This window comes from Calonectris borealis, chromosome 2, assembly GCF_964195595.1.
Source record: "Calonectris borealis chromosome 2, bCalBor7.hap1.2, whole genome shotgun sequence".
Lineage (NCBI taxonomy): Eukaryota > Metazoa > Chordata > Aves > Procellariiformes > Procellariidae > Calonectris > Calonectris borealis.
The window spans coordinates 81,784,228-81,811,257 of NC_134313.1; the positions used below are offsets into that span (position 1 = coordinate 81,784,228).

The following is a 27,030-nucleotide window of genomic DNA, read 5'->3' on the forward strand; positions in this document are numbered from 1 at the left end:
CTATATGTTGGTTTATTTTTTTCCATGTATATTTAAAATGGACATTATGAAATCATTGGGCACAGACATAATGTTAACAACTTCCCTTTTTTCATAAAAAATTTCTTTGACAGCTTGGCATATAGCTAATCACTTTTTTAAACTGAATGCTCCCCAACACAGTTGACCTAATTTTTCAATCTGTCAGACAGAATTTGTCATTAACAAACTTTACAAAACAGATTAAATACTTCACTTTTTTCTCAGGCTTGTGACTTGGAAATGGGCTGAAGAAAATGTGTACTTCCAGAAAGATTAATGAGTAATTATTAGTTGAGATTAACCTGTTATATAGATTTAATGGATTTCTGTTTTGGCTGTGGAAGTTCTCAGAATAAATTGATGAACGATTGCCATAAATGAAAAAAGTTAACCTGATCAGAAGGAGTCGTGGAGGCTGAGGGAGAAAAGGAGAACAGATAAAAAGCAGGTAGCGAATCTGACGTTCAGAAAGGTATTTGAGCCATTGATACTAACAGAAAAGAAAGAGAGGCACTCATTAATGACTGCACCCACCGTTCCTTTTGGGTGACAGGCACACTAACCTTCATTTGCTACGGCAATCATATCAGGTACAAAATAAATCTATTTCAGAGAATTCCTTGGGACAGTCATGACTGCTTGGCTACTGAGATTTTAGTTTAGGCTTTTAATCAGATAAAGATAGAGGTGGTTGGGTTTTTCCTCCAAAAAGCACACAGTGCACCTGTTTCGTAAGTTTTATTAAAGATATAATGATTTTGTAGAACAGGAACATATGGAAGTATGTTCACATACTATCATAGCAAATATTCAAGGCCTCAAATTCTATCCGTAGAACATTTTTATTTTAAATATTTGCTGCAAAAAACCAAGAAACTGTTATGCACGCCCAAGAGAAAGCAACTTGGCCAGTGATCAACAGACCCATTAAGTGACTTAAACTCCTGCTAACACTCTCCAGCCAATCATGCATTCACTCTAACAACTTACTTACCAATGCTACATTTAGATAACATCCTTTCCACACTGTCTTCACTCTGCAGCTCCATCTTCTTCCTCCTCTCTCCTCGATCTCTCCCTTTTCCTTCCCGTTCACTTTTCTCACCTCCCTCTCTTTAGGCTAAGTCCAGTTCCCTTAAGAAACAACACAAAAATCCCAGCAACACACTGTTCTCTCTGCTGGTATCTCTGTTATCTCTCTGCCCGTCCCTCAAACAAACCCAACAATATTTTGGAGCGAAAAAACACCTACTGCCCTTTCTGTACACACTATTGGAGACTATGTTGCTAGTTGCTCATAGCGTAGTAAGCATCAACAGCAGTAATGTATTTTTTTAAATCCAGCTTGCTTTCTAATTGCCTCTTAACACTTCAAAATACGGCACAGGGCAATTAGCACCCCAAAAATCCACACGCCCCCAAAACACCCAACCACCTCAATTCAGCCTGGAAGCCAGACCTACCGTTTTCCCTGCAACACCAACAGGCTGCAGTGCCAGACCTTCCCTGCCCACCGGGGACCCCCACCCACACCCCTGCCCATGGGCCCAGGGGCTCCATTTCAGCTCTGCCTGGGGCACCCAGTGCTGGCCCCAGCGACGATCAGGGAGCAGCAGGCCTGGGGCTGCACCGGGAGGAGGGAGGGGGTGCCCACAGCATGGGCAGGGAGGGCAGCCTCCTCCCCAAGCGGGGCGCAGTCCTACAGCATCTCTCTTATTTTTGAAAGGTGACAACACATATCACTGCCTACAATATCCTTCACCCCACCTTCACCTGCCCAGTCAGCCATGAGTAACTTTGACCTCGTGGATAATTGTTTTTCTGTGCACAAAGTGCTCCACCACGCTATTTTCTTCTCCCCCTTCACAAATTTCAAGAGATTTTGGTCGTTGTCTCTTCCCGTGCAGAGATGCAAATTTATTATCTCCTTTCTTTTCTCGGCAACACATTTTGCAAGAGTTTCTGCCTGTGCCCTGACCCATGTTGAGCTGTCTGTCAGCCTTTACACCTTGCCTGCGAGTGCTAAATTCAAAATCTGTTCCCAAGCTTTTCAAGTAGCTGCACTCATGTGCTATGTTTATAGCTACCAGTAAACCAAGCTGATATACTGTGTAGAAAACATCAGTGAAAACTACCGAATGATAACTAAGAGACTGTTCTAAGAACTTATTTTGATATTTGAGACCACATTATCTCTACAAAATGGAAGAGGCAAAGTTACATTATGTTGACCCACATAAGAGCTCTAACTGACCTACGTTCAAAATATCTGCTGGGAGTGCGCAAGGAAAGGTAGCAACACATTTCCCAGGATGTCTTACTAGAGTACGAAAGCTAACCCTCCTAATGAGAACCTTTTATATTTATATATTTTTACACATTTGTAAAAAGAATGGTTAAAATCTTCCCTAACTCATGAAAACACTCTTGAAACATCTTTAAAATACCTGACAACAGCCATATCTCAGGGAAGACTGTCTCCTTCCCTTGGCCTGCAGAGGAAAAGGGCTGGCTTTTGGGAACATTCACAAAATGGTCGATAGGGCCTAATTACTATAAATGAAGCTGCCTTCTACACTTTGCTAGTGGCAGACAGAATTTCTCTCAACTAGGAAGTTATGGACACTACGACTGAGGTTACGACAGAATTTCTCTCAACTAGGAAGTTATGGACACTACGACTGAGGTTATGACAGAGAACAGGAGCTTGCTGCATGAAGAAAAGCAATTATAATTGCCTAAAAGAATCTTGAGACATATTCTGCATGCATTTGGGGAAATGACTTTTTAAATGTCCTTCATGGTGAGGAAGGAGATGCCTGCTGCACATTTCCAAATGAAAAAAAACCCTAAACTGGCACATGCTGTTTTTCTTCCACTTACGGACTGGGTTGTGTTCCCCGTGACCTAGGGAGAGCAATTCTGCTCCCACCCACATGCAGGCATATCCCATATATGTCAGCTGGAGCTGCTTTGGAGAACAAAAGAAGAACTGATTCTAATAGACCCGCATGGCTTAGACAGCATGCAACTTGGCCTTTACTTATTTTAACAATAAAAATCAATGCAAATAAACTTTTAAACTCAGAATAAATGATCATGGAAAGAAGTTAGACTTGCACATTTTGAAAGGTCTGAAACAGGTAAATGTTTATGCAATACTGGTATGCACGCACAGCTGCCATACGCATCCCCGGGGTAAATATAGGAGCAGAAAGTGTTGCACCCATTTAAATCACCTTTTCCATACTTGAAAAGAAATCTTTATGCAAAGGATACCTAGAGATTAACCCAGCTTAGAATTTACAGACTGTAGGTAGTACAGCTTTCTAGCAGGTAATATATGACAACCACCTCAAAATACCATGTTCTTAGAGACTGCATTAATACAGCATGACGTACCAAAAGAATTATCAAAAAGTTGTGGGTTTTTAATGAAAAGATTTTTCTCATACTGAGTAAAACAAGCAGGCTTCTCAAGCATCTAGAATTTCAAGCAGATGTAAATAAGTGATAATCATAATTGATAATCATGTCCACGTTTCTGCTCCTTCATGTTACTGAAGACTGAGAAAATGAGGATTGGTTCAGTTAAAAGAAAAGTCTTTTGCCAGCTGTTTAGCAGTAAGTAGTGGAATAAAGTCAGTCTGGAGATTAATTCACACTGCTTCATAAGCCTAAAACAAATTACTTAGCCTGTGGGAACGTAAGTGAAAGCAGTGAGTAAGGAGAGCGTAGAGCCCAGCGAGGCTACTCCTCCGGCTCCCACCGCCTGTGGGATATTCGCTGTTAGCGTTACTGCAGGAAACCACGAGCAAGTGCTCGTGGAGGTGCGCTTGTTGCCTGGCTCATGGGTAGTCTTTCACGGAACAGGATGATGACTAGGAAACACCGTCTTAGTTGTCAGCTGTATTTCTTAAACCATTCACCAATCCACAAGCAACATCCTTTTTCAGGGTCCATCATGGGCTTTGAAACATTTTGGGAACCTGACACCAAAGCCTGTGGAACATCATGGAGAAGAACATGAATGAGTAAATCTCAGTCATTCAGAAGGAGCAAGGCCTTTTCTGGGGTTTTTGTCTCTTGATGACAGCTGATACTGTTAATGAACCAAAAAGGTGGGTAAAGAGGTAGGCAGCATTTAGTAATGAACACGAGGTTACCTGAAGAAAGCATTTGCTTGCTTTGTTTTTCCTGACTCTCTGCGACCTAACATTTTGGAAGCTATTTTTCTTATTCTGCCTTCTCCAGTTTCTTTCCCCTGTCTCTCACAGCTTTTGCTGTTTCTATTAGGGTGTCTCTCTATTTCCCTGCATGCTAAAGTAAGGGCAACTATGCTTTTCCTTCTCTTAAATCTAAAATTGTATAAAGTCCACATGGAAGACTAGAGAGCTACTATGCAATATTTCTTCTTTTTAGTTCAGACAACTACTTCACAAATCTATTAAATTCTATTGGACCTAAAAATGCCTGGTAATTTTTCAATTTGGCATTTTCATAAAACAAAAAAACCCCAAGCATACTACTGACTGCCTAATTAAGGAAAAATTGCTATGGCATAGAAGATGCAAAGAATTCTTGTTTGTGGCCCATACATTTTGTCATCTGCTGCTATATCACTGGAGATGGAAGCCTTGAATACCTTCATAATTTCTTCTATAATAAAGATGTTTTGAGTTAGCTAAGTCAAATATCCAAGATGAAAAAAAAATCATAGAAAATACTGTGTGCCGTATGTCAGACAAGTCGTATTTTTCTCAATGTGAAGATATTTTTAATTTTATAAACTTACTATGATTAAACTCATAAAGTAGATGCTGGCCATAGCGAGCAATTAAGTGTCAGTAAGGAGCTCTGTTAAAAAGTTGACAGTGGCCTTATAATATGCATGCAAATGTAGATTTAGAGAAAATGTATGAGTATTATTTATCTGATTATAGATCAAAATACACTGATTCTTTTCTGGAAAAATACACTTTAGAAATGGGAATAAGTTCCTAAGTCCAGACCATCCCTATACATTAAAAAATAATACTCTTCTGTTGAAAACTGAAACAGGTGAGAGTCGCACTTCTGAGCTAAAGACAATACTGGAATATAAAAATTTAAAATTATATGAAGATAAAAGTAACAATAACAAGAACTGTGTATCAGCTTGGAGCGTAATTAAAAAGAATACATGGAATGTACACAAGAAATTTTAAAGTACAAGACTAAGCAATGACACTTCCTTTCAATACTACCATTATTTTATATATTTATAACTAAATATGTGAAAAATACAGACGCGATACATATGTAAGATTGTTGCAATATGAGAGAAGTTAGGACTAAACTGTTGTGTAGAAGATAAGGAGAATTCACTTTTTGCTGTTATCCAAAATAATTCTTTACTCTCCAAACATAAAATGCCCATGGTGCCAATGTCTACTGTAAGTACCAGGTGGTTAACATATAGTTTCACCGTTTCAGTGCTCCAGTTGATATTACTAGCAGCAGTCACATATATCTGTACAGTTCAACAGTTAGATATCATTGCTAGAAAGAGTTACACATCCCCTTACAGTTACATTAAAACAATTAAAACTTTCATTCTTACAATGAGAAGGAATTTGGAATGAAATTATAAAATGTCAGTTAAGAAAAATAAAGGCAATAATACCATTAAAGTAGCAGACTATGCTTTCCAGTTTGTTAAACACTATCAAAATAATTATGGCACAGTACATTTATTATTTTCAAAATGGCTGAGATACAAAGAATAGTACTATGAGACTATGACACATGCCGTGTCAAGCTGTGTCTGTTTGGAGACAAAACATTTAATTTTTAAAAGAAAGTTACGCGCTGTAATAGCCTTATGTATTGTAGGTTTTGCATCAACACTCTACCAAAATGGTACTGCTATGCACTGCATTTTAAACTTATTTTATGGAAGGTTTTTAAAACAAACCAACCAGAAAATCTGCTGTTTGATAAAAGAACAAAGCTTTCCTAAAGTATTAAACCCCCCAATGGTAGGTATTTGAGACTTAGTGTCGGAGAGAAGGATGGTAAAGAATTAAAAACCACTTGTGTATCTATGTCTTGCATAGAAAATTTTGTTGCTTGAAGTCTAATCATATGAAATAAATAGTAAGAAAGGAAAGTTTATCTGTGTATTCAAGCCAATATCAAAAGAGAAATGTACTCTGAAGGCAACATTGCCTGAAAAAATGAAACTTTCCTTTCTTCCCTCCTTTCCCTCTCATGGCCTGACCTCCACAATTGTGAGCACTCTCTCATTCTCTCAAAAACAAACACTAAAATACAGTTTCTCCATATTTACAGGATCAATGCTGCTAGAAGAGGATGAGGAAAAGGCTGAGGTACTCAACGCCTTCTTTGCCTCAGTCTTTAGTAGTCAGAATGGTTATCCTCAGGGTACTCAGCCCCCTGAGCTGGAAGACAGGGACGACGAGCAGGATAAACCCCCCATAATTCAAGAGGATGAAGTTCATGACCTGCTATGCCACCTGGACGTTCACAAGTCTATGGGGCCGGATGGGATCCACCCGAGGGTTCTGAGGGAGCTGGCGGAGGAGCTTGCCGAGCCGCTCTCCATCATTTACCAGCAGTCCTGGTTAACTGGGGAGGTCCCGGACGACTGGAGGCTCGCCAATGTGACTCCCATCTACAAGAAGGGCCGGAAGGAGGATCCGGGGAACTACAGACCGGTCAGCCTGACCTCGGTGCCGGGGAAGATCATGGAGCGGTTGGTTTTGAGGGTGCTCACGAGCCATGTCCGGGACAACCAGGGGATCAGGCCCAGCCAGCACGGGTTCATGGAAGGCAGGTCCTGCTTGACCAACCTGATCTCCTTCTATGACCAGGTGACCCGCCTAGTGGATGAGGGAAAGGCAGTGGATGTGGTCTACCTGGACTTCAGTAAGGCCTTTGACACTGTCTCCCACAGCATTCTCCTAGAGAAGCTGGCGGCTCACGGCCTAGACAGGTGCACTCTTCGCTGGGTAAAAAACTGGCTGGACGGCCGGGCCCAGAGAGTTGTGGTCAACGGAGTTAAATCCAGTTGGCGGCCGGTCACGAGCGGTGTTCCCCAGGGCTCAGTTTTGGGGCCGGTCCTGTTCAATATCTTCATCAATGATCTGGACGAGGGGATCGAGTGCTCCCTCAGTAAGTTTGCAGACGACACCAAGCTGGGCGGGAGTGTTGATCTGCTGGAGGGTAGGAAGGCTCTGCAGAGGGACCTGGACAGGCTGGATCGATGGGCCGAGGCCAACTGTATGAGATTCAACAAGGCCAAGTGCCGGGTCCTGCACTTTGGCCACAACAACCCCAGGCAACGCTACAGGCTTGGGGAAGAGTGGCTGGAAAGCTGCCCAGAGGAAAAGGACCTGGGGGTACTGGTTGACAGCCGGCTGAACATGAGCCGGCAGTGTGCCCAGGTGGCCAAGAAGGCCAACGGCATCCTGGCCTGTGTCAGAAATAGTGTGGCCAGCAGGAATAGGGAGGTGATCGTGCCCCTGTACTCGGCACTGGTGAGGCCGCACCTCGAATATTGTGTTCAGTTTTGGGCCCCTCACTACAAGAAGGACATGGAGGTGCTGGAGCGTGTCCAGAGGAGGGCAACGAAGCTGGTGAAGGGCCTGGAGCACAAGTCTTATGAGGAGCGGCTGAGGGAACTGGGGTTGTTTAGCCTGGAGAAGAGGAGGCTGAGGGGAGACCTCATCGCGCTCTACAACTACCTGAAAGGAGGTTGTAGCGAGGTGGGTGTTGGTCTCTTCTGCCAAGTAACTAGCGATAGGACAAGAGGAAATGGCCTCAAGTTGCGCCAAGGGAGGTTTAGATTGAACATTAGGAAAAATTTCTTTACTGAAAGAGTGATCAGGCCTTGGAACAGGCTGCCCAGGGAAGTGGTGGAGTCACCATCCCTGGAGGTATTTAAAAGACGTGTAGATGAGCCCCTTAGGGACATGGTGTAGTGGGCATGGTGGTGTTGGGTTGACAGTTGGACACGATGATCTTAGAGGTCTTTTCCAACCTGTATGATTCTATGATTCTATGATTCTATGATTCTAAGAGATGAAGTGCTTGGAAAAACGACAGTAGACGTACAACGTCAAGAATTTGCCATGCACAAAATAAATTTAAATATTTGTACCTCAACCTTGTCCTCTTTTTCATTTCAGAGGCTCTTTGAACCCCTGGTGTGCAATCTATACACACAAATCTGTTTGCCTGAGAAGGTGACCTCCAGGTACCAGGGCTTTGGCAAATGGCTATTCACCATGTTACATGTTTTGCACCATGTTTTCTGTTCAAGTTATGAATGACAGTAAAGACTGAGGCCATAGTAAAGGACTAAGGAAACTGCAGAAACCTAAGAAGTTCTGTGAATTATTCTCACAAGCATGTACTTCTAAATTCATACTGTGCTTATTATTTCACAACTCAACATTTAAAGATAAATTTAAAAATGAAAATAGTTACCAGTTTACCTTGCAAAATTTTAGTTCTTTTTATTTCACACATTATATTGCCTTAATACTGTTGTTTTCCACCTTACCTGAGACATAAACAACTTGTAATATGGGCTTTCGATCTCTGTACTAATCTCCAGAGTCCTGCTCTAGTCTCAGCCTGACTTCTCTTTACATTGAGTGTAACGTCATGCTACTTTGACTTACGAAGGTGAATAATGTTGGGACAGACTCCTTCGTGCAGTTTCTACTGCCAGTTTTTTGCTTGGTTATTATATTTGGAGTTGAAGACGGAAAGTAACATAACATTAGTAATGATGCTGATGCTCCCAATTGGCATTGCGAGCTTTATGACTGGGGATGCTGAGCCAATTTGGACAGAAAGACTGCCAGCAAAAATATAATGATGCATGGACTAATCACAGACACCAAGGGCCACGCTGCCTCAAAGGCTGGTGCTGCTTCCCAGCACATCTCAGAGCATTTCATTGCACAGAGTGGGGGTAAGAAAGCCATAAAGAAACACTACAGTGCCAGGACCATCCCTGACGTAACTCAGCACCCCTTTGTTTTCCCCCAGTAAGGTTTTGCTAGCGTACCAGGAGAACCAGGAGGGGAAAAGGAAGAACATCTGGGAGATTGTTATAGCCCTGCATCTTCTGCAGCTGCATACACAGGAGTCGAGAGCCTTGAGATGTTGTTGCTCGCTGCTGGGAGAAGGTACGCTCTCCAGAACTGTCAAAAGACCAACAGGCTAGGAAGACAAAAATTAAGCCAAAGGCCATTTAGGCCAAATATCTCCTAAATCCAGTCCCCAATTTCTATATTCAGCTGAGGTCAGATGAAGGATTTCAATTATTTCCAGTAAGAATTAATAAAAATACTGTAACACTGTAAAAATAGTCAGAAAGTCATTGAGTACTCCTTCTATCCAATCACAAATATGCTGGATTCTAAAGCTATGACTTTTCCTGTGCAGCTCCTGTAATATTTACTCTTGGTGCCATCTATAGGTAGTCCTTACTGTAAAATGTTAGTCCAGTAAGACAGTGAAAGGTGTTACGATCACCGATACATTTTTTCCTACTACAGAGCCTGTTGGGCTCTTATTAAGCAGGATTAGAATTGCAGCTGCTTTTGAATTACATCTAATTTACCTAAAACTCAAGACTCCAACTCATCTTCATTTCTTCCCATTTTTATAATTCATTCCAATAACCACTGAATGCGTTAAAATTGAAATTGTAATCTGAGCAGAAAGTCAAGACACAAAACCTAATCTAAAATAGCTATAAAAGTTGAAAAACAATTTCTTCAGTCAGCATACTGTAAAGATTCAGTATTCTGTGCAGGCATTGTTAGGCTGATATGAAGAAATACATATTTTGAGGTGTACCTAGAAGAACAGCAAAACAAAACCTCCTAACCCTCCCTTCCAAAACTGCTACACAGGAAAAAATCATCCTCCTCTGCCCCAGCAAAATGAAAAGGAAAGGGAAGAGAAATGATTTATTAAAAGGCCATGAAGAAAGCAGCACAGTAGAAGAACTTTCATATATGCAATATTATTGTACTTATTTATAATGTAGTATGTCTTGCGTGTCTTGCACATATCATGATAACTTAGCTGTTTTATAATGGGGGAGAGAAGAAATCTATTCTTGAAGTCTAAATGCAAAACCTGTATTTGCCATAACCTAAACAGGGGAAAAAAAAAATTTGATTCATGTGCATGTGGTGTGTACCAGATTTCAATTTGGTTTAGGAAATCTAAAAGCCTTAAAGGTAAAACTAATAACCAAATCCATGACACTTCCTCATTTTCTGTTCAGGATCGTGCTTGGTTTTGGTCTCTCAGATGAACTAGAATACCTTTTACAAACCACTAGTATTTCCTGAACAATTCTTTTCAGTTGTAACCTTTAGGAATTACCTATTTTAAATTATTACTTGGAAGAAACAGTATGAAGTGCTTCAGCTATGGTATATAAGTAGGGTCTACATGAGAAGGAAAAGCTCTTTAGTTGACAACTCATCTAGGCTCAGCTGAAGAAAAGCAAAACAAATTGAGAAATAAGATGGAAGCCTTTAACAATAAAGGAAATTAAATATGACAATAACTTCCCAGCATTGCACTGGATTATGTATCACTTCCTATTTTACAGACAGATTGACCGTCTTTCTAAAATGATTCAACAGATCAGCCACAGCTTTTGAGACAAATACTAGGATTTTTGGCTGAAGTCTTACGGCCTACAAAATGCATCAGGGATTATCAGAATGGTCCCCTTTATCCTTACAATCTATTAAATCAAAATCTGTATGGATGACAGCAGAGACATCATACAAAGGCAGTTGTTTATAATCATAAATACAAGTGGGTAGGAGGACTAAGCAGATAGAAAAGCTTTTTTAAGGTGTATCACCCTTAGGATGTGAGTATATTCAATTATTGCATGTGTTCTGGAAGGTACTGATGTAAATAGTAGGTTTTTCATGGAAATGTGTAATCCATTTCATTCAACCAGAAATCACTTAAGATGTAGTAGGGCTAGAAAGGGAAAGCAAACCAGGAAAAAAAAAAAAGGATGCTAATATTACCACAAAAAGAAAACCTTAACAGATGTGTTCTTTTATATCATAGCCAACAATAAATACCTTTAATGTCTCATTATTAGAGTTGTAACGCATTTGCCAAAGATAGGCAAAGGTATAAGACATTCTCTTTCCAAATGTGGCATAGTGTACACAGTGAACTGTTACAGTTTACACAGTGAATGGTACGACAAGCCTCCACCAACATTTTCATGGCTTCATCAAGCCCCGTCAAGCCTCTGGCATCCTTCCTACCTACCATCTATTCCCTGTTTTATATGTACCCCGGAGTGCAGATTATTTAATTAGCCAATAAACACTAGCAGGGAAAGGTTTGTCTATTGCTCCTTTTGACTGTTCAACTGCATGTTATAAACTGATTACTTGTTGCCCAGTGATGCAAACTGATTACCTGATTTAAAGCCCTTAATTAAATAGCCATTCATTAAACCCACAGTTAAATAGAACACATGATATTTCATAATTAAAACAAATTGTTGTACACAATATCTTTTAATTCAATAGATTTATATGACCTGTTAACAGCATATTAAACTTGAATACAAAAGAAGCACTGTGACTGAAGTGAAAAAGGGATATACCATATGCTTCGAATGGGAAATAACTATATAGCAGCCAATAGCAAGTTATTATTTATAATAGCTATTATCATTTTATATCACTTTTAAACTAGCTCACAATTATCTCACTCAGTGGGCCCAGTTTTTAATACCTGTACGTATACCATGTGTTTTCCATGAGGTGATTGCTGCTTTCTAAATAGAATATTTGACTGGGGCTGCCATCTATTATTATTACAACAAAACAATTCAGGTTCTCCTTGTCGGAATATAAATAAGCACCAAATCATTCCAATTCAACATTAAAGTATTTGAAGTTGTTTCCCTTCCCTGGTAAATCAGTTTCCTTCCTAGTCTTTTTCCAACGTCACCATTTGCTTTTTTAGCTCCAGCGCCGCTTCCTTCCTCTCTCCTCCCGACAAGAACCACAGAGCTTTCTAGTTTCATCCTTGTCACTCAGCCACGGCCATTCTCCCTCCTTAGCCTTACCCTTACCCTTAGCCATCTGAGGCCAGTCAGGTCACACTGCTTTTTCAGAAAGGAAGCTATTTCTTTTTCATCCTCCCAGGACAGTACATGGACCACCGGGACTAGACATAAGATGAGAGATGGAAGGGAGGTGATTTTTTATCACAGCAGGGTAAAAGGTAAGATAAAAACAGCTTACGCAACTCAATACAACAGAAAGAATACCGCTATGAAGTATCTGGTTACCTTTGCCCAGGATACATATGAAAAACAACAGCCTTTTTTCAAGGGAAAAAAAAAGTTACTTTTACATCACAAGGCTTTTGCTGGTTTATTCTTCAATAGCCCCTTCACTGCCCTGTTGCACATAGGTAGATTTTCACTCTCCTATGGAATAAACCCAGATCAGCAGCGCAAATTCTGCCAGTTTTCACAGACGAAGCAGGAAAGAAGAAGAGGAAGAAAGCACGACACCTTTCCTCTTCACACTCAAAATCCTCATATTATAAAGAATAATGACCCAAGAAATTGAAGTATGTTTCAGGTGAATTTTTTATTAGAGAGCCCAGGAAAAAAAAAAAAATTGAATACAGTTTGCCCAGCATGCTCTCTTTATAATACAGAGTACTTGGTTTTTTATATTCAAAGTAGACAAATAATTTCCTGGTTGGAAGCTTCTGAATAATGGTGCTTCCCTCTATTTTGAGTTCCTCTAATTTTTTTCTTCTGTCAATTAAAAATAACTTGATAAAAATAACTTTATAAAGAATAACTTCATAAAATGCTTATAGTTTAATCCTCTAATGAGAATTAGCACAGAGTACCAATTTTATTCAAGTGCATTTGAAAATCCTACCTACTTGCTGCTAAAAATTGAGTTATCTGAAAGTCAAGTCAATGTCAAATTAAATCTTGCTTTTATCTTGCAACAGAAGGCTCATGAAGATCCGAAGAGCTGCAAGATTAAGGCAGCATAACTAATAACTGACACAAAAGAAAAGTCACGTTTGATTTTACTTTTGGGGTACAGCGCTCTATGCGCACCACGGAATTGGACTTGCACCTTGACCAAAAGTTTCAAGCTCCATTAGCACAGCTGCCTGTGCTAAGGCTAGAGCTGTGATCATGAAATACAGATCTTAGTAAAGCTGCAACCCATTTTTGTTATATGACAGTACAGATGAAATGTTTTTCCTCACTTCCGTAAAAATGAAGGCAATTCTCAAACAAAGAGTCGTAAAGAAAAAGCTACAGTCAAGAACACAGTCTTTTAAAATAATATTAATAGAATATACTATTCACAATCCATCTTGACTACTGATAACTGCTATTAAGTTGCAGGCATAGTGCAACTCCAAACTTAATCACTCATCATGAAACCTACCCTTTTCTCACCTTTAACTACGAACAGCAGCTGAAAGGTCTTGCTACATGCCCTTTATTTACAATATTCCCAAGCAACCTTTCAACCCTACTGGATTACTTATCAAGGAGACACAAATCTGCAGCGATGAGAAATTTGTCTGCCTAGCCATCAGACTCGATGTGAAGTGAGAAGATTTGCACTAATTTCAGGGGTCTGTGTATCTGTTTCTAAGCTACAATATTTATTTCCACACAAGAAATAGTTCTGAGAATATCCCAATTCTGCTGGTAATGCCATATATTATTTAATACTCCTGAAATTGTGGCCTGTGCTAAAAAAAAAGAGTCCATTTCTCAAATGAATTTATTCCTGTATAGTGCTGTGTGAAAAAATGAGTATTTTCCATTAGATAAAAATATAGTCCAGTAACAATCACTACAGTTCTTGTAACTCCCTCCCCTCTTTTTCCCCATTGCATGAGAAACCAAGCCAAATGGTAAATGCAGTAGTAGCCAGACCAGACCTGCCCTGACTACCGGTTCCTTCACTGTACCCCACACTTCTATCACCCTGTGTTTTTTCCTTTCTACCGTCATCTCTCTCCCTCTCAGTGTTTGCCTCCATCCAACTACTTCCCCACTCAAATAAAATAGGATCATGGAACTTCCACAATATTTCTTCTATTACTCTTGTTTGGTGCACCCCTCACGCTACATATGCTTCAACCGGCCAGTAAACTGTTCAGGATAGGACGGGAACTCTTTACTACTTTCTGTCTGCCCAGTCCCTAGCATGACAATGTTAATCCTTGATTGCTTAATCAATGGAAGAAGTAAGTTTAGGCTAAATGATCCCTGTTACAATCATATCTGAGTATCTAACCATTTTTTATGTATTTCTCCTTATGCACCCCATAAAGTAGGGAAGTATGGAGAACTGGGGAACAGAGATAGCGTCGTAACAACAACAACAAAAATCACACAAGCATCTAATACCTACTGCCTTGTCAATTGTGTCTCAGCACCGAAATCCATGAGAATCATTATCTCTTCTCTCAGGATGAAATTCAACCTCCGTATCACCAATATCCTTTTAAGTGCTCCCAATGGTCTTGCTTTTGATGCCATAGCACCTAAAACTCTAAATACAGTATAGTGTATCAGTAACCACTCTGCCTCCAGCTATTTCAATAACTGTCACAATGAATACGGAGAGCAGCTGAATTGACCTACATCAGTACTCACTCATACAGTTACTTTATTTTTACAGCATTGGCACAATGGGTTTGTTTGTTATATTTAAAATGTTTATTTTGTTGAAATAACGACAATCTTTGCATTGTATTTTCATTGATATACATGCAAAAAAAATCAAAGGCCTTTGTTATCAACAAATGTTTTTAAAATCTGCAGTGCATTTAGTTTCCATTCTTCTCAGAGTCTGAAATATGAGTTGTTATTCACATCTGAAATCTCTCTCTCATTGGGTGCAAGTGAAAAACTGCTAATGTTTCAGTGCATTAATATAGTGGATTAAATTATTCATTAGGAAAATATAGTAACCAACTAAAAGTAACTAAGTTGACATAAATTTGCCAGGAATAATAAAGGAATTATCAGAGTATTTTCATAATACATTGTTTAAGAAAAAACTGCTTAGAGCATGAAAAGAAATCGTAAACATCTCTAAGGAGAACATTGATCTGTTTTCTTCCAGGCCCCTGATTCTGAGAGACATACAAGGCCAAAAGCCCAAGAGTACAGGCTAGAGCTCAGCTTCTTGGTAAGGTAAAAGATGAAATAGTATTATTTCAGTACTATAATTATTCAGCAAAAAATTGTCCAATGTACTGTCAGAAAACAGCATATATTAAACTCACGGATTTTGCTTTCCAGAATCTGACCTTTCAGAATCCGATACGGACCAGAAACATGACAACAATACAGATTATGAGATACTTCCTTCAGAGATGATAAACTAGATTTGTGATTAAGTATCAGTTATGTTTCACCTAAATTACAATTAAGTGTATTTATATGACTAACACATGAACACTGGCAGAATTTTTTCACAACAAATGTGAGTTCCTGTAATGGAAACTGATAATGCATTTTGTTACTTAAGGAGTGCCACCATCTTCCCCGCTAGATGAACTTGCACAGGAAAGCCGCTGAGAGACACAACAGAAGTAAAGAACGACTTAAAAACTACGCCCCCATCTGCATATATAGATCCTCAGAAAATACCTTCTTTGCACATCAAAAAACAAAGCTGGTCAAAGCTCTTAAATAAAACAACTCAATGAGAAATTGTTTGGGTTCTTTTCTTTGCCCTTATTCACCAAACCAGAGGAAACAAATGGTTACAGATGTACTGCTGAACCCTACTAACCCATCCTTTGCAAAAAAGATTTGCTTTTGTGTGGCAAGCAAAATGTGTAAATTCGGGTCCTAGAATAGCCGAGGCTCTTGCCTCACATGATGACAGTGGGTCATGAAGGGGTCAAAAACCTGTCTTGACCAAGCGGACCTGCATTTTGACAGTCTGCTGACCATCACTTGAGCTTGTAATATTGTTCAGGGATTTCTTACATAACACAGTCTAAAAGATTAGTAATCGGCAATAACTGGCTGGAGTCGATTTAGCAAACAATTTAAATAACGGAATTTTTAAAATGCTCCCAATAAAATTCATTTATCAGTCCTGTGTGATTCTAATCTATAGCAAAAGCTACAGAACTATAATGGAGACGTTGATATTAAAAGTACGAGGGCACCCTAGGAATGGGTAACTGCCCAAGCTAGCACATTCTAGCGTGGCTGCAAAGGATGACAACACCAATTAAAGGGATCACTCTGTGCACTCTATTAGATAATTATCCAGATAAGGTCAAGGCTCACATTCTCCTCAAGTGCTTTGATAATGGTTTATTACAGCAGCCCATTTCAAGTTACATTAGGCTGACAGCTGGTGTATGGAATACATTTCAGCGCAGCTGCAACGAAACAATCTGGAGGTTAATGGGGGAGCCCGGCAGTCAGAAAGGCAGGCTTCTCCTCTCCCCACTTCCTCCGCAAGGGCTGGGAAGGCGGCACATAAGGCTGCACTTCTGTGCATTCCCAACAGTATACGCACCCCGGTGTGCATTACTTCTGTAGTCACAGGAGACCTGGTCATTGAACAGACAGCTTCTACATCCACGGGGTTTCTGCTGAGGGGCTTTGAAGACAAAATGTCTCTTGCGGCGTTAAGAGTTCACCCCTGGGATTCTTGTTATTTGCACAAGCCCTGCATAGATAACATAGTCAAGCCCTACATACTGAAGCTATTTAATTGCTCTAATGAAGCATATTTACAAACCTGACTTTTCAGAAGCATATTGTAATGATTAAAAAGTACTTTAATGTTGATGTTAGATACTTAATTTAAAAATTAATCTATGCCTATATGCATTTGTAAAGCTCTAGCTAAAATACAGAACTTAATAAAAAGATACACTTTTTCTTCCACTGATTTCAATGAACTTTGAATTATGCCTACTGGTGCCACTCTTTGCCTTTCGAACACCCGCTGTAGCTGCAGACTCTATTCATTTCATATTAATATTAAGTCTTGCTTACAAGAGTTTATTTATGGATGAAGTTTTCAGAGAACGCACATTATGACTTCCTTATATAATGAAAGCCCTTCTTAAATTTTTTAATATTCTGAGAAGCCAAGATAACCAAAGTTAGCTTCTTAAATCCATACTTGAAGCAGCTGTTTGACCTCATTTAAAACAAAAAAAAAACCCAAACCAAAAAACTTTGCACGTTTCCTCTTGACTTTAGTGACAGCTGCTGAGTACTCAGAACAGAAAATCAAGTCTCATATTCAGCTGCCTTACTTTGATTTAATTCATCATGCCACAGTTCAGAAATCATGGTCAGATAGATTTTAAATCAAATTTTCAAACGCAAGCTGCAGAGGTTTTTCACCTCCCAGGATTTCACTTACTAGATTAGAAAAGGAATTTGGCTCTCTGACATCAGTGAGATTGCTCAGATAAAAACCAAATAGATTGTGCTCTCTCGTGTCTTAGATTTAACACTGTCCTATTAACTCTCCTCTTTCTTTGAAACTCTTTCTAAATGTCAACTAATTAATCTTTACAACATGGTGGGAAGAAAATACTCCATTTTACAACTGGGAGAAGAGAAGCAACAGCCACACCTGCAAAAAGAAGTGTGTAACAGCAAGCATGAAAGCTCAGAAGTTCTGTCCCCAATCCACACCACTAGATCTGGGCATCCTGCTGCACTGTGCACACCGGCCCCGTAGGCTGTCCTACTCAATCGTTTATCAAGAGCATAAAGTAAGTGGTGGCAGTGCACATGCATCAACAGTCTTGCTGTTACTGCATAATCTTTTGATTACACCACTCTGTCAAGTGACTAAAATAGCTATCTTGAGACAGCATGCTATCTTGCAGTGCACCTTTTGAGGTCTCATAGTAATTCTCTTTGTAACAAGAAAATTACTCTCTACCTCCAGCGAAAGGACACTACCAGAACAGGTGGGCCAATGAAAGGGCTGGCTTCAAATAGTTTCATCAGTCAGCCTTTTTTTCCTGTTGGGAATTCATGACAGATCATGACTGTTTGTTAGCTCACAGTATGCTTTATGATTTTGCTTGTGTGCCTAGAATGTCAGCTGCCTAAACTGTGCTGGTCGTAAAAAAGGAGTAAATATTTATCCCAGTGCAATAGGCTAAGATGCTTGGATACACTAGACATAGGCCCTAACCTATGCATGGCAGACTTCTTCACAGCGTCGCAGAATGGTTGAGATTGGAAGCGATCGCTGGAGGTCACCTGGTCCAACCCCCCTGCTCAAGGAGGGCCACCTAGAGCTGGTTGCCCAGGACTGTGTCCAGATGGGTTTTGAGTATCTCCAAGGATGGAGACTCCACAACCTCCCTGGGCATCCTGCGCCAGTGCTTGGTCACCCTCACAGTAACAAAGTGTTTCCTGATTTTCAGACGGCACCTCCTGTGTTTCAGTTTGTGCCCATTGCCTCTGGGCCTGTGACTGGGCACCACTGAAAAGTGCCTGGCTCCCTCTTCTTTGCATCTCAGGTATTTATATAGATGAGATTCCCCCTGAGCCTTCTCTTCTCCAGGCTGAACAGTCCCAGCTCCCCAAACCTCTACTCATATAAGAGATACTCCAGCTCCTTAATTGCCTTGGTAGCCCTTCTCTGGACTCTCTCCAGTATGTCCGTGTCTGTCTTGTACTGGGGAGCCCAGAACTGGACCCAGTTCTCCAGATGTGGCCTTACCAATGCTGAGCAGAGGAGAATGATCACCTCCCTCGAGCTGCTGGCAACACTTTGCCTAATGCAGCCCCGTATACCATTTGCCTTCTTTGCCGCGAGGGCACATTGCTGGCTCATGATCAACTTGGTGTCCACCAGGACCCCCAGGTCCTTTATTTGGCATGATACTAGCACATTTGGAGAAATAACAGTGATACACCACAGCAAAATTCTGTCCACCCTGTAATGATGATGGATATTCAGAAAAATACGTGAAAAGCTCTCATCAGACAAGCCAAAATGCAGTAAGCACTTGTTGGGGCTTATCTATATTAAGAGACATTTCAATGGCTTACATTTTTCTGAACAACTTGTTTCTCCAAAACTGCCTAACTATTTGTAGAAGGTATTTTCCAGTATTAGTTTTTCAGTCAAGTGAAATTTGAGTTAATTTGTGAGTGTAGAAAGCATTACTAAGACATTTAAGTCTAGCAAAGATTTACTATGTGTTCCATCCTTTGTCACACAATACTTCAGCAAGTATCAGTACACAAAAGTAGAGGTTTAAAGTATATCCATTTCGAGTGAATGCAGCATGAAGAGAGGTTGCCGCATGCATATATATCAAGCAGCAGCATTTTTTCTTGAAGTTTAAGACACCTCGCCCATAGCAGGTTTTTACTTTTTTTCTTATTAGTTTCTCCTTTTATATTTGTGACTGTTAAGCAATAACTCACTATATAATTTAACAGAAGTTTGATTTTGAATTTGAAAGCAAGAATAGAAAGCTAAGTCCTTCAAGTGTTGAGTAATAAATCCAGCAGCTGTGCCCATGGGGCACCATTTTGAAGATTTGACTGTACCGAAAGAGCAAAGTATGCTATCTGTGAATGAAACTTCTTAAAATATTTAGACAACTTCTGTCTGGGATCTTACATGTGAAATATTTTGTCCTTGCAATGGTGAAAGAGAGTGAAAGCCAGTGTCTAGAATAATCCAAACCAAAAACTTTTAAAGTACCTTTTAGACCAAAGTACTTCTGCTCTTCAGGGTCTCCCTCCTCGCTCTTCTCAGCATGTCAAGCCTGACACATTCACGTTACAGGCATTCTCCTTATAAATCATGCCTGCCCATCCACCAAACATCCACAAGATGAAATGCCTGTAAGTACAGCTGCTCCCTACTCCGACCAAGACCCTTTAAAAAGAATGGTGTACAGCAAGCCAGCTTGCCTTTTAGACGTCTTGTATCTTACTCTGTATCTCACTCTTACATCTTACTCTATTTCTACTCTTCGATTTCATACAAAGATACTGTTATTCAGCTTCCTTCCACTTCTTTGGGGGGAAAATAGTACAAAATAAAATTTTTTTCTCACACTGAATTAGCTTAACAGAACAGACCTTTATCCTTATAGAAATTCAACATATTACAAAGTGTTGGAGATGATCCAAGTTTAATCTGTAAAATGTTCACAGTAATGATCAACACTATACATATAAAAAATTTAGTGAGAAACAAAGCCTAAATTTGTGTTGTACAGTAAAGATAGGGTTGAAAATCCTGTTGAAAACTGCTGGTATTTCACTGTTAAAGTAAAAATTAAAGAAAAATATATTACCCGGTGTACTTAAACCAGCATGATTATTTTTCATTCTCATAAATCTCACTCCAAATCTTTTGCAAAAGTTAGGCTCATCAGGACACAGTTACATAATGACATCTGCTGAAATTGTCAACAAATCAATTAAAATAAACAAACAAATGAAAGAATGAAACTGAATTAGGCTAGGACAAGAGTGCAGCTTAGCTTATTCGCTTTTGGATGGACAAAATATAACTTGAAGACACTGTTGTTAAGAAATGGAGGGAGGGAAGAGTAAAGTAATTTCTCTTATTTTTTTCCTGGTAGGGACCAATTGTTTATTTGCTTGCGTTTTAGTAGATAGAATTTCAGGCATTCAGTGTTATGTGGACAGAAGATGAGACCAGAGTAAAGTTGTTTATAATTATTAACAGAACAAATTTATTTCATACTGAAATAAATTATCTAACATTACAGAAAGCATGTTCAATACTGCTGCTGATTAACATATCCCTCTATTATGTGGTCAAGTTGGCAACATTAAGGTTTACATTTCTCTTCTTACTTCTTATTCCTTGGCTGAAATAGTTGTTATTGTAGCACACAATAAACCTACCTTTGTCTTGGGAGGGTCTTACATACAACAAATTCCCTATTTACATCACTAAAAAGGTCAATGCGTATTTTACTTCACAACAGTGGCATACTGCAGGATAAATAAAATCTGGTTATAAAACTGGACTGTAAGACTGATTTTTAGACAGGAGTCCTGCATTATTGCAGAGAGAAGGTCAATTTAACAACAAATACCAGCCAATATTTATAGCGACTCATCTGGCTGCTAAAAACAAGCAAACAAACAAAAAAATTACTAAATGCTGGAACTGACTGTTCTGACTATTCCACCAAAGGGGAGCCCTCACCAGTTTACATGGGAATTGGAGGATGCATCAGCAAGAAGTAGAAGAGACTACTCTTACAGGAGTTTTTATCCTACCTCAGAAAGGAGTGAAATCCATTGAAGTTAATTAAATTTTTGACAATGAAAATAGTAAAACATACAGGAAATTAGTTACTTAAAAGAAAATTAGCTACAAAAATATTGTGAATGATTTTAGCCATACTGAAAAGTATGTCCTATTTATCAAGTACATTTTAATTCAAGGAAAACTTTTGCATCCAAGTAGATGACCCTAAGTTCAAATGTTCTAAGAAATATATAGTTTTCATCTACATTGTTGCTTACAGTTCAAACATGCTATAAGGGTTAACGCTATTATCAGTACCAATAGTATTTCCTCATTGTAAATGCACAAAATAGAGAATATTGGTTGAAGTGGCAATAATTATAAACTTGAATGAACTTTTAAAGTGGATCCATTACATAGATTGTTGAAATGTTAAAGCAATTAGAACAGCTTTTTTTCAGCAGATTAATTCAGGAAAAATTCCAAGCAACGGTGAAGTAGCTCTTGGGAAATAATTGCTAAAACAGTAAATGGAGTTCATAATCAATAAAGATGCTAACTTAATGAAGCAGTTTCCTCCTGAATAGATGATATGTCATGTCACCCTAACCAACCTATGATACAGGTCACTTGAAATTCTATCTTGAGAAAAGAAAACAAACTGCTACAGGAACGCTGGCATACAGATCGCATTCCTGCTGGAACTGCTTTAATTTAGAGAAGCTGCAGCTACTCATCACTGCAATTTACCCTCATGACAACAAAGGACGTAGAGGCAAGAGGAAGGAAGGAGAGAAAGAGTTTTAGTTGTCATAGTATCATGATAGCTATGAGAACAATGACTTCAATAACTAGTTCCATTAATTCAAAAAAGCTCAAATGTTCTTCTAAATAAATGCTCAGGCAAACTTTAAACAGTAAAAAGTTGGGCCTATTGTATAGGCTAAAGCTAGGAGAAGAGATACACAGCAGATCACATTTGTTGTCTACGAGAAAAACTAGAACCTTTGGATCCATTTTGTGGTGTATTTTAAACATATTTTGTTACAAACCAACAGATTGCCATATTGTTTAAAATCCGTAGTGGAATTTCTTGTTACCACCCAAATACAGCTTGGATGCTGCCATTCAGCATATTGCAGATAGTTTTGAATCTCTGAACATACCCAAAAAAGGGAAGCCCAAAGTGCCAAGGCAAAAATACCACATCTGAAAGCTAGGTTGCAGTTTGATTCGATACAACTGGGAGGACTGGGGGGTATCGACCAGGCTGAAAGTTCATCCCTCTCCAGTTGAGAGGGGTCCTGACGGGCAAAATCAGGTTGCATTAGGAATCTCCTCTAGTGCCAGCCCTTCCATATCTCAGCTGGATGCCACCGTCTATGTTCCCAGTTGCTGCAGCTGGACATGCTGTAGTGGGGGAGTTACACTCAAAATGCTGTTAGTCCATTTAATGTTTTAACAGTCTAAAGAAAACCTACTGCTTTCTCTGGGGCTGTGCTCACCCTTTCGATGTTCCTCTGCGTTCTGAGGTTGACAGTTTCAGTTTTCTTAAGATGAATGGGGGGAGAGACACACAAGTTATGGGCATCCTGAGGTACCTGTTGAGAGCAGTACAATGTTCACAGCAGGGGTCTTTTCTTGCCAAGTCTTGGGATCTGCTTGGGGCTATTATACATTTTCTTACCACATCTGCCTCCTTCTCCTTGCTTCCCAGGCAAAGTCTGGGAGTTGCACGCTGCCTCCCCCAGCCCCGTGACCTCGGAGGGGCTGCTTGTCCCGCAGTGACTACGTAGGGGTGCCAGCCCCCTGCCCCAGGCGCTCCCAGAGCGAAGCCAACGCAGGGAGGCCACAGGCACGTGGCCACCAGGCAATTGCTGCCACGGCTAAAACCAGCTCCCACCAAGGCAGGGCCAGACCCGTGCTGAGACCCTGCACTGTCAGGTCAGCACCAAGCCTGTGGCCTTGTGCTGCTAATGCCAAGATTATATTTACTGGATTACAGGGTGGGAGGGATGATGGAGAATTTAGCTCCAGCTCCTGTAGAGTCTGCTTTTGGTCTACTTAGCCAAAACAAGACTTTAAATCTTGTGCAATACAGGATCAGTCAAAGGCAGGAAAAACATCAGTCTGATTAGTGTTTTTAATTTGAAGAGAACGGCTGGCAGAAAGGGAAAGACTGCTCCCACAGCACCTTGGCTGTTGAGCCAAGTTGATAGGGACAAGGATACAACAGCTGATTACAACCTCTGATGGGGAATATTTTCTGAGGAGACGCCTAATGGACTGCCTAGGAAGCTTGCGTAATGCGACATGCAGAATCCAGAGCTAAATGCGGATAATTGGGTGGGCACCAGGTTGGGGTTTTTCCTGGCCAGAGGCACAGGACTACAAGGCACATTTCTGCATGGGCAGCTCTTCAATGGCAGCTCTGTCAACATCCCTTCCCAGTGGAGTCAACAACAGATGCTCAGATGGAGACTGCAGCTGCTACAGGGGAGGCTCCAGCACGTAGAGGCCACCTAGGCCCTGGCAGACGACTCTCAAGACAAGGGTCACAAAGCACATGCTCTATCATACCAGACAGCACAAAGGTGTTGGCCACAATGACAGATCCTGGACACCAATCTGTGGTTTTGGGGGGCTGCACCCACATCCTGCAGCGTACTTGCTCAGGGGGCCAAAAGCAGTTACACCAGCTACTGCTGGGGATGGAGTTCAGAGTCTGGTTTGGCTGCTAGATACAATCAGCTTCAAAAGCCTTGATAATGGCACAAAAGAAGATGCTTCAGGTCAACGTGTTCTCCATAATTCCCTGGCACAGTAAAACCAGTAATATTCAGGTTATGAGATCCATTTCAGTGGGTGTCCAGCCCAGCTTGGCTGTCTGGTGACCTTACACAAACTACCCAACACACATTCTTTCAAAAGCAGCCCTGGTTTATGTTCTTTTAAAACCAGCTGAATTTAGTCCGCTCTAACCCAGGCAAGAAGTTCTTTGCTTAAGGGACTCTATCTCCCTCTTCTGAGCTGAAGAGTAATTGCTTTTAAAGTATTTTTTCTCCTGCTTCTAGCAAATGTTACTGCCATCTCTGAACTCAAAGATGAGTAAGGGGAGCAATGGCAAAGGGTAGTGAGTTGCCTTAAAAAAGCTCATTGGCTTCCAGATGTGAGTGCCCTGAGGGCACTAAGAGGCCTTAATGGACCTGACCAGCCTCACCTAGGCTCTTCACCCACACCCTCTGTGCACAGGCTCCATTTAAACTCAAGCTGGGGCCTTCAGGCCTCAGCCCCAGTCCTGCCTGGGCTGCCGGTAAGACCTCTTACTCTGCTTGCTGAGCTTGAGCACCACGGGGTTGCACCCTGGGTGAGGGCTTTGCCCGGGCAGTGCTGCAGCCACCCTTGGCTCGCTAACCCTCGGGGAGCAGCCCTGCTCCTGCTGCTCCCTGACACCAGAGCCCAGGCATGACAGACAGCCTCAGGCCAAGTAAAGGACTGCCGTTCTGCCTCGGTGCTATCCGAGAGAAACTTTCAGGTCCGGGTCATTCTTGTGATGGGCAATAGGCTACAGCTTTTGGAGGCCTCTGTGGCTAATGCATTGAAGCCTACCCCAGCAAAAAACTGTGGTGGGAATTGTCCCTTCAGGGACGTTCTGGTGAAATACAATGGCTTAAAAAAAAAATAAAAGCTGATGTTGGGAATAAATGGATGCATTTTCCCTTTCAATTAGTAAAGAAACAGTAAAAGAAAAGAAGAAAAAAGAGCAGTATGTAACAGTACAGTATTTACAGAGACCACTATGGGTCTTTGTAACTGGGTCACTGCCTTTTGCATCTATTCATCTATATAACTCGTCAAGCTACCCAAGCAGGCCAGTTCATGTTTGGGGACCATTAGGATATTTTTAAATTCTTTCAGGCATACAGCTTGATTAAGACATGACTGAAAACAAGTAAGCTTGACGTACTGACCCAGGAGGCAGGAGTTTTTCCACTGAAAACTAAATTTGACTGTGATGTCTCCATTTTTCTGATTCCTTATTTACTGATGCTCACCCGAAGTCCTTGCAGACAGGAATGCAGGGCAGCACATTCAGACTATCAACCATAGTTGTGATTTTAAGGAAAACATTTTCATACGCTTTATGGGAAATTTGGCTCATTTCTTCTTTGTCACAGTGCAGAACTACAAAAACATGAGGGGTTAAACTCTGCCATTTAATCTTTCTCTTTCCTTTAAGAGAAAACCAGAAATTGGTTGGAAGAATAAGTGCTTTGCTTTGGATCCTCCTCTGTGTAATAGAAAAATCTTCATTAATAGTTAAATCAAGAGATGAATCAATGAAAGAATATGAAAATAACTTGATTAATAGGATATGAAAGACAGATTTTGCCAAACCAGAAACGGGATACACATAAAGTACCACTTCACCTAGCATGTAACCTGTTGTGGGTTTACCTAGTTTCTTTTACTGTTTCAAATAAGGATATTATTTTTGGCTGGAACAAAATGTCTGCACTGAAAAGCATCCAAAAAAGTCCTGCTGATTTCATGAAACTTTAATTGCAACAGTAATTGCAAAGACTTATCTTATTTGAAAAGACTATTTTACTGATCCGTTCATGTAAAAATTAGAAAGCTCATCCTAAATTGTTGTAATACCTATTACTTACCTGTGAATTAAATCCAGGAATAAAAAGCAAGAAATATGAAAATAAATGCAGCTTAATCCAGCCCTTTGAAATGGTGAATGAAACGGGGTTTTTTTTAACAAACTGTTATGCCAGGATAAGATGGCACCTGTACATTCAGCTTTCTGTTTAAGAACAGACTCTGTCATCTTCATTTATAAAAGTAATTGCTTTTCTAGGCAAGTAGTCCAAGTCTCTCTGCTAGAGCTTTAATGTGGAATAAGGTATAAGACACTGTGAATAAAGATGCTAGGAATTGGCACGAAGTCAGCATTTTCATTTCCTTTTGTGAGGAGCCAGATTTCATTTACCATATAAATTATCAACTACCTTTTTAATATAGTTACAAATTCATCACAGTTATTTTTCTCTTTAAAAAGCAACTGCAGCTGAATGTTAACAATTGCAATAAAACTAATTTTAATTTAAGCAGAAAGGAACTCTGATGACACTTCTCAGTAAATCTTTTACAAAAACACAGTTCTACTGCAGAATACATGTTCTATAAAACCTAATGACCTTCTAACTTAATAAGAAACGAATCTAATATACATAAATTTAGGATCAAGTTTCAGCACAGAATTCTTTCTCATTGTTCTAACTGAAGTTTTTCAAAGATATAATTTAATGATCAAACACATTCCATGATCTAAATTCATTAGAAGTTTTCATTAATATTCATTCATTACATTTGAAGCACTCAGGTAGAGAACTGCAAGTGATCAGAAAGTGAAGAAGTTTTACTTGTGCCATATTTCAAGCAGATCAGATAGTCTTAAATTGCATCAAATACATTAGCTCAAATTAACCCCTGCTGCTGCAGGAAATCATACCAGCCACTCAGGAGATGGCATCCCTACGCTTACTGAAGTGAGCTGCTGCTAGACTGATGGCTTCCGATTGAAGGCCACAATAGAGACTGCAACCGAGGGGGCAAAAAAAAAAAAAGCATAATCACAAATAATTACTGCTCTTTT

At 40.1% G+C, this 27,030-nt stretch overlaps 1 protein-coding gene across 4 annotated transcripts in view; it reads right to left on the reverse strand.

The window, feature by feature from the left end:
- CTNND2 (catenin delta 2) overlaps window positions 1–27,030 on the reverse strand; it is a 689,093-nt gene that overhangs the window by 466,180 nt on the left and 195,883 nt on the right. The window lies entirely within an intron of this gene.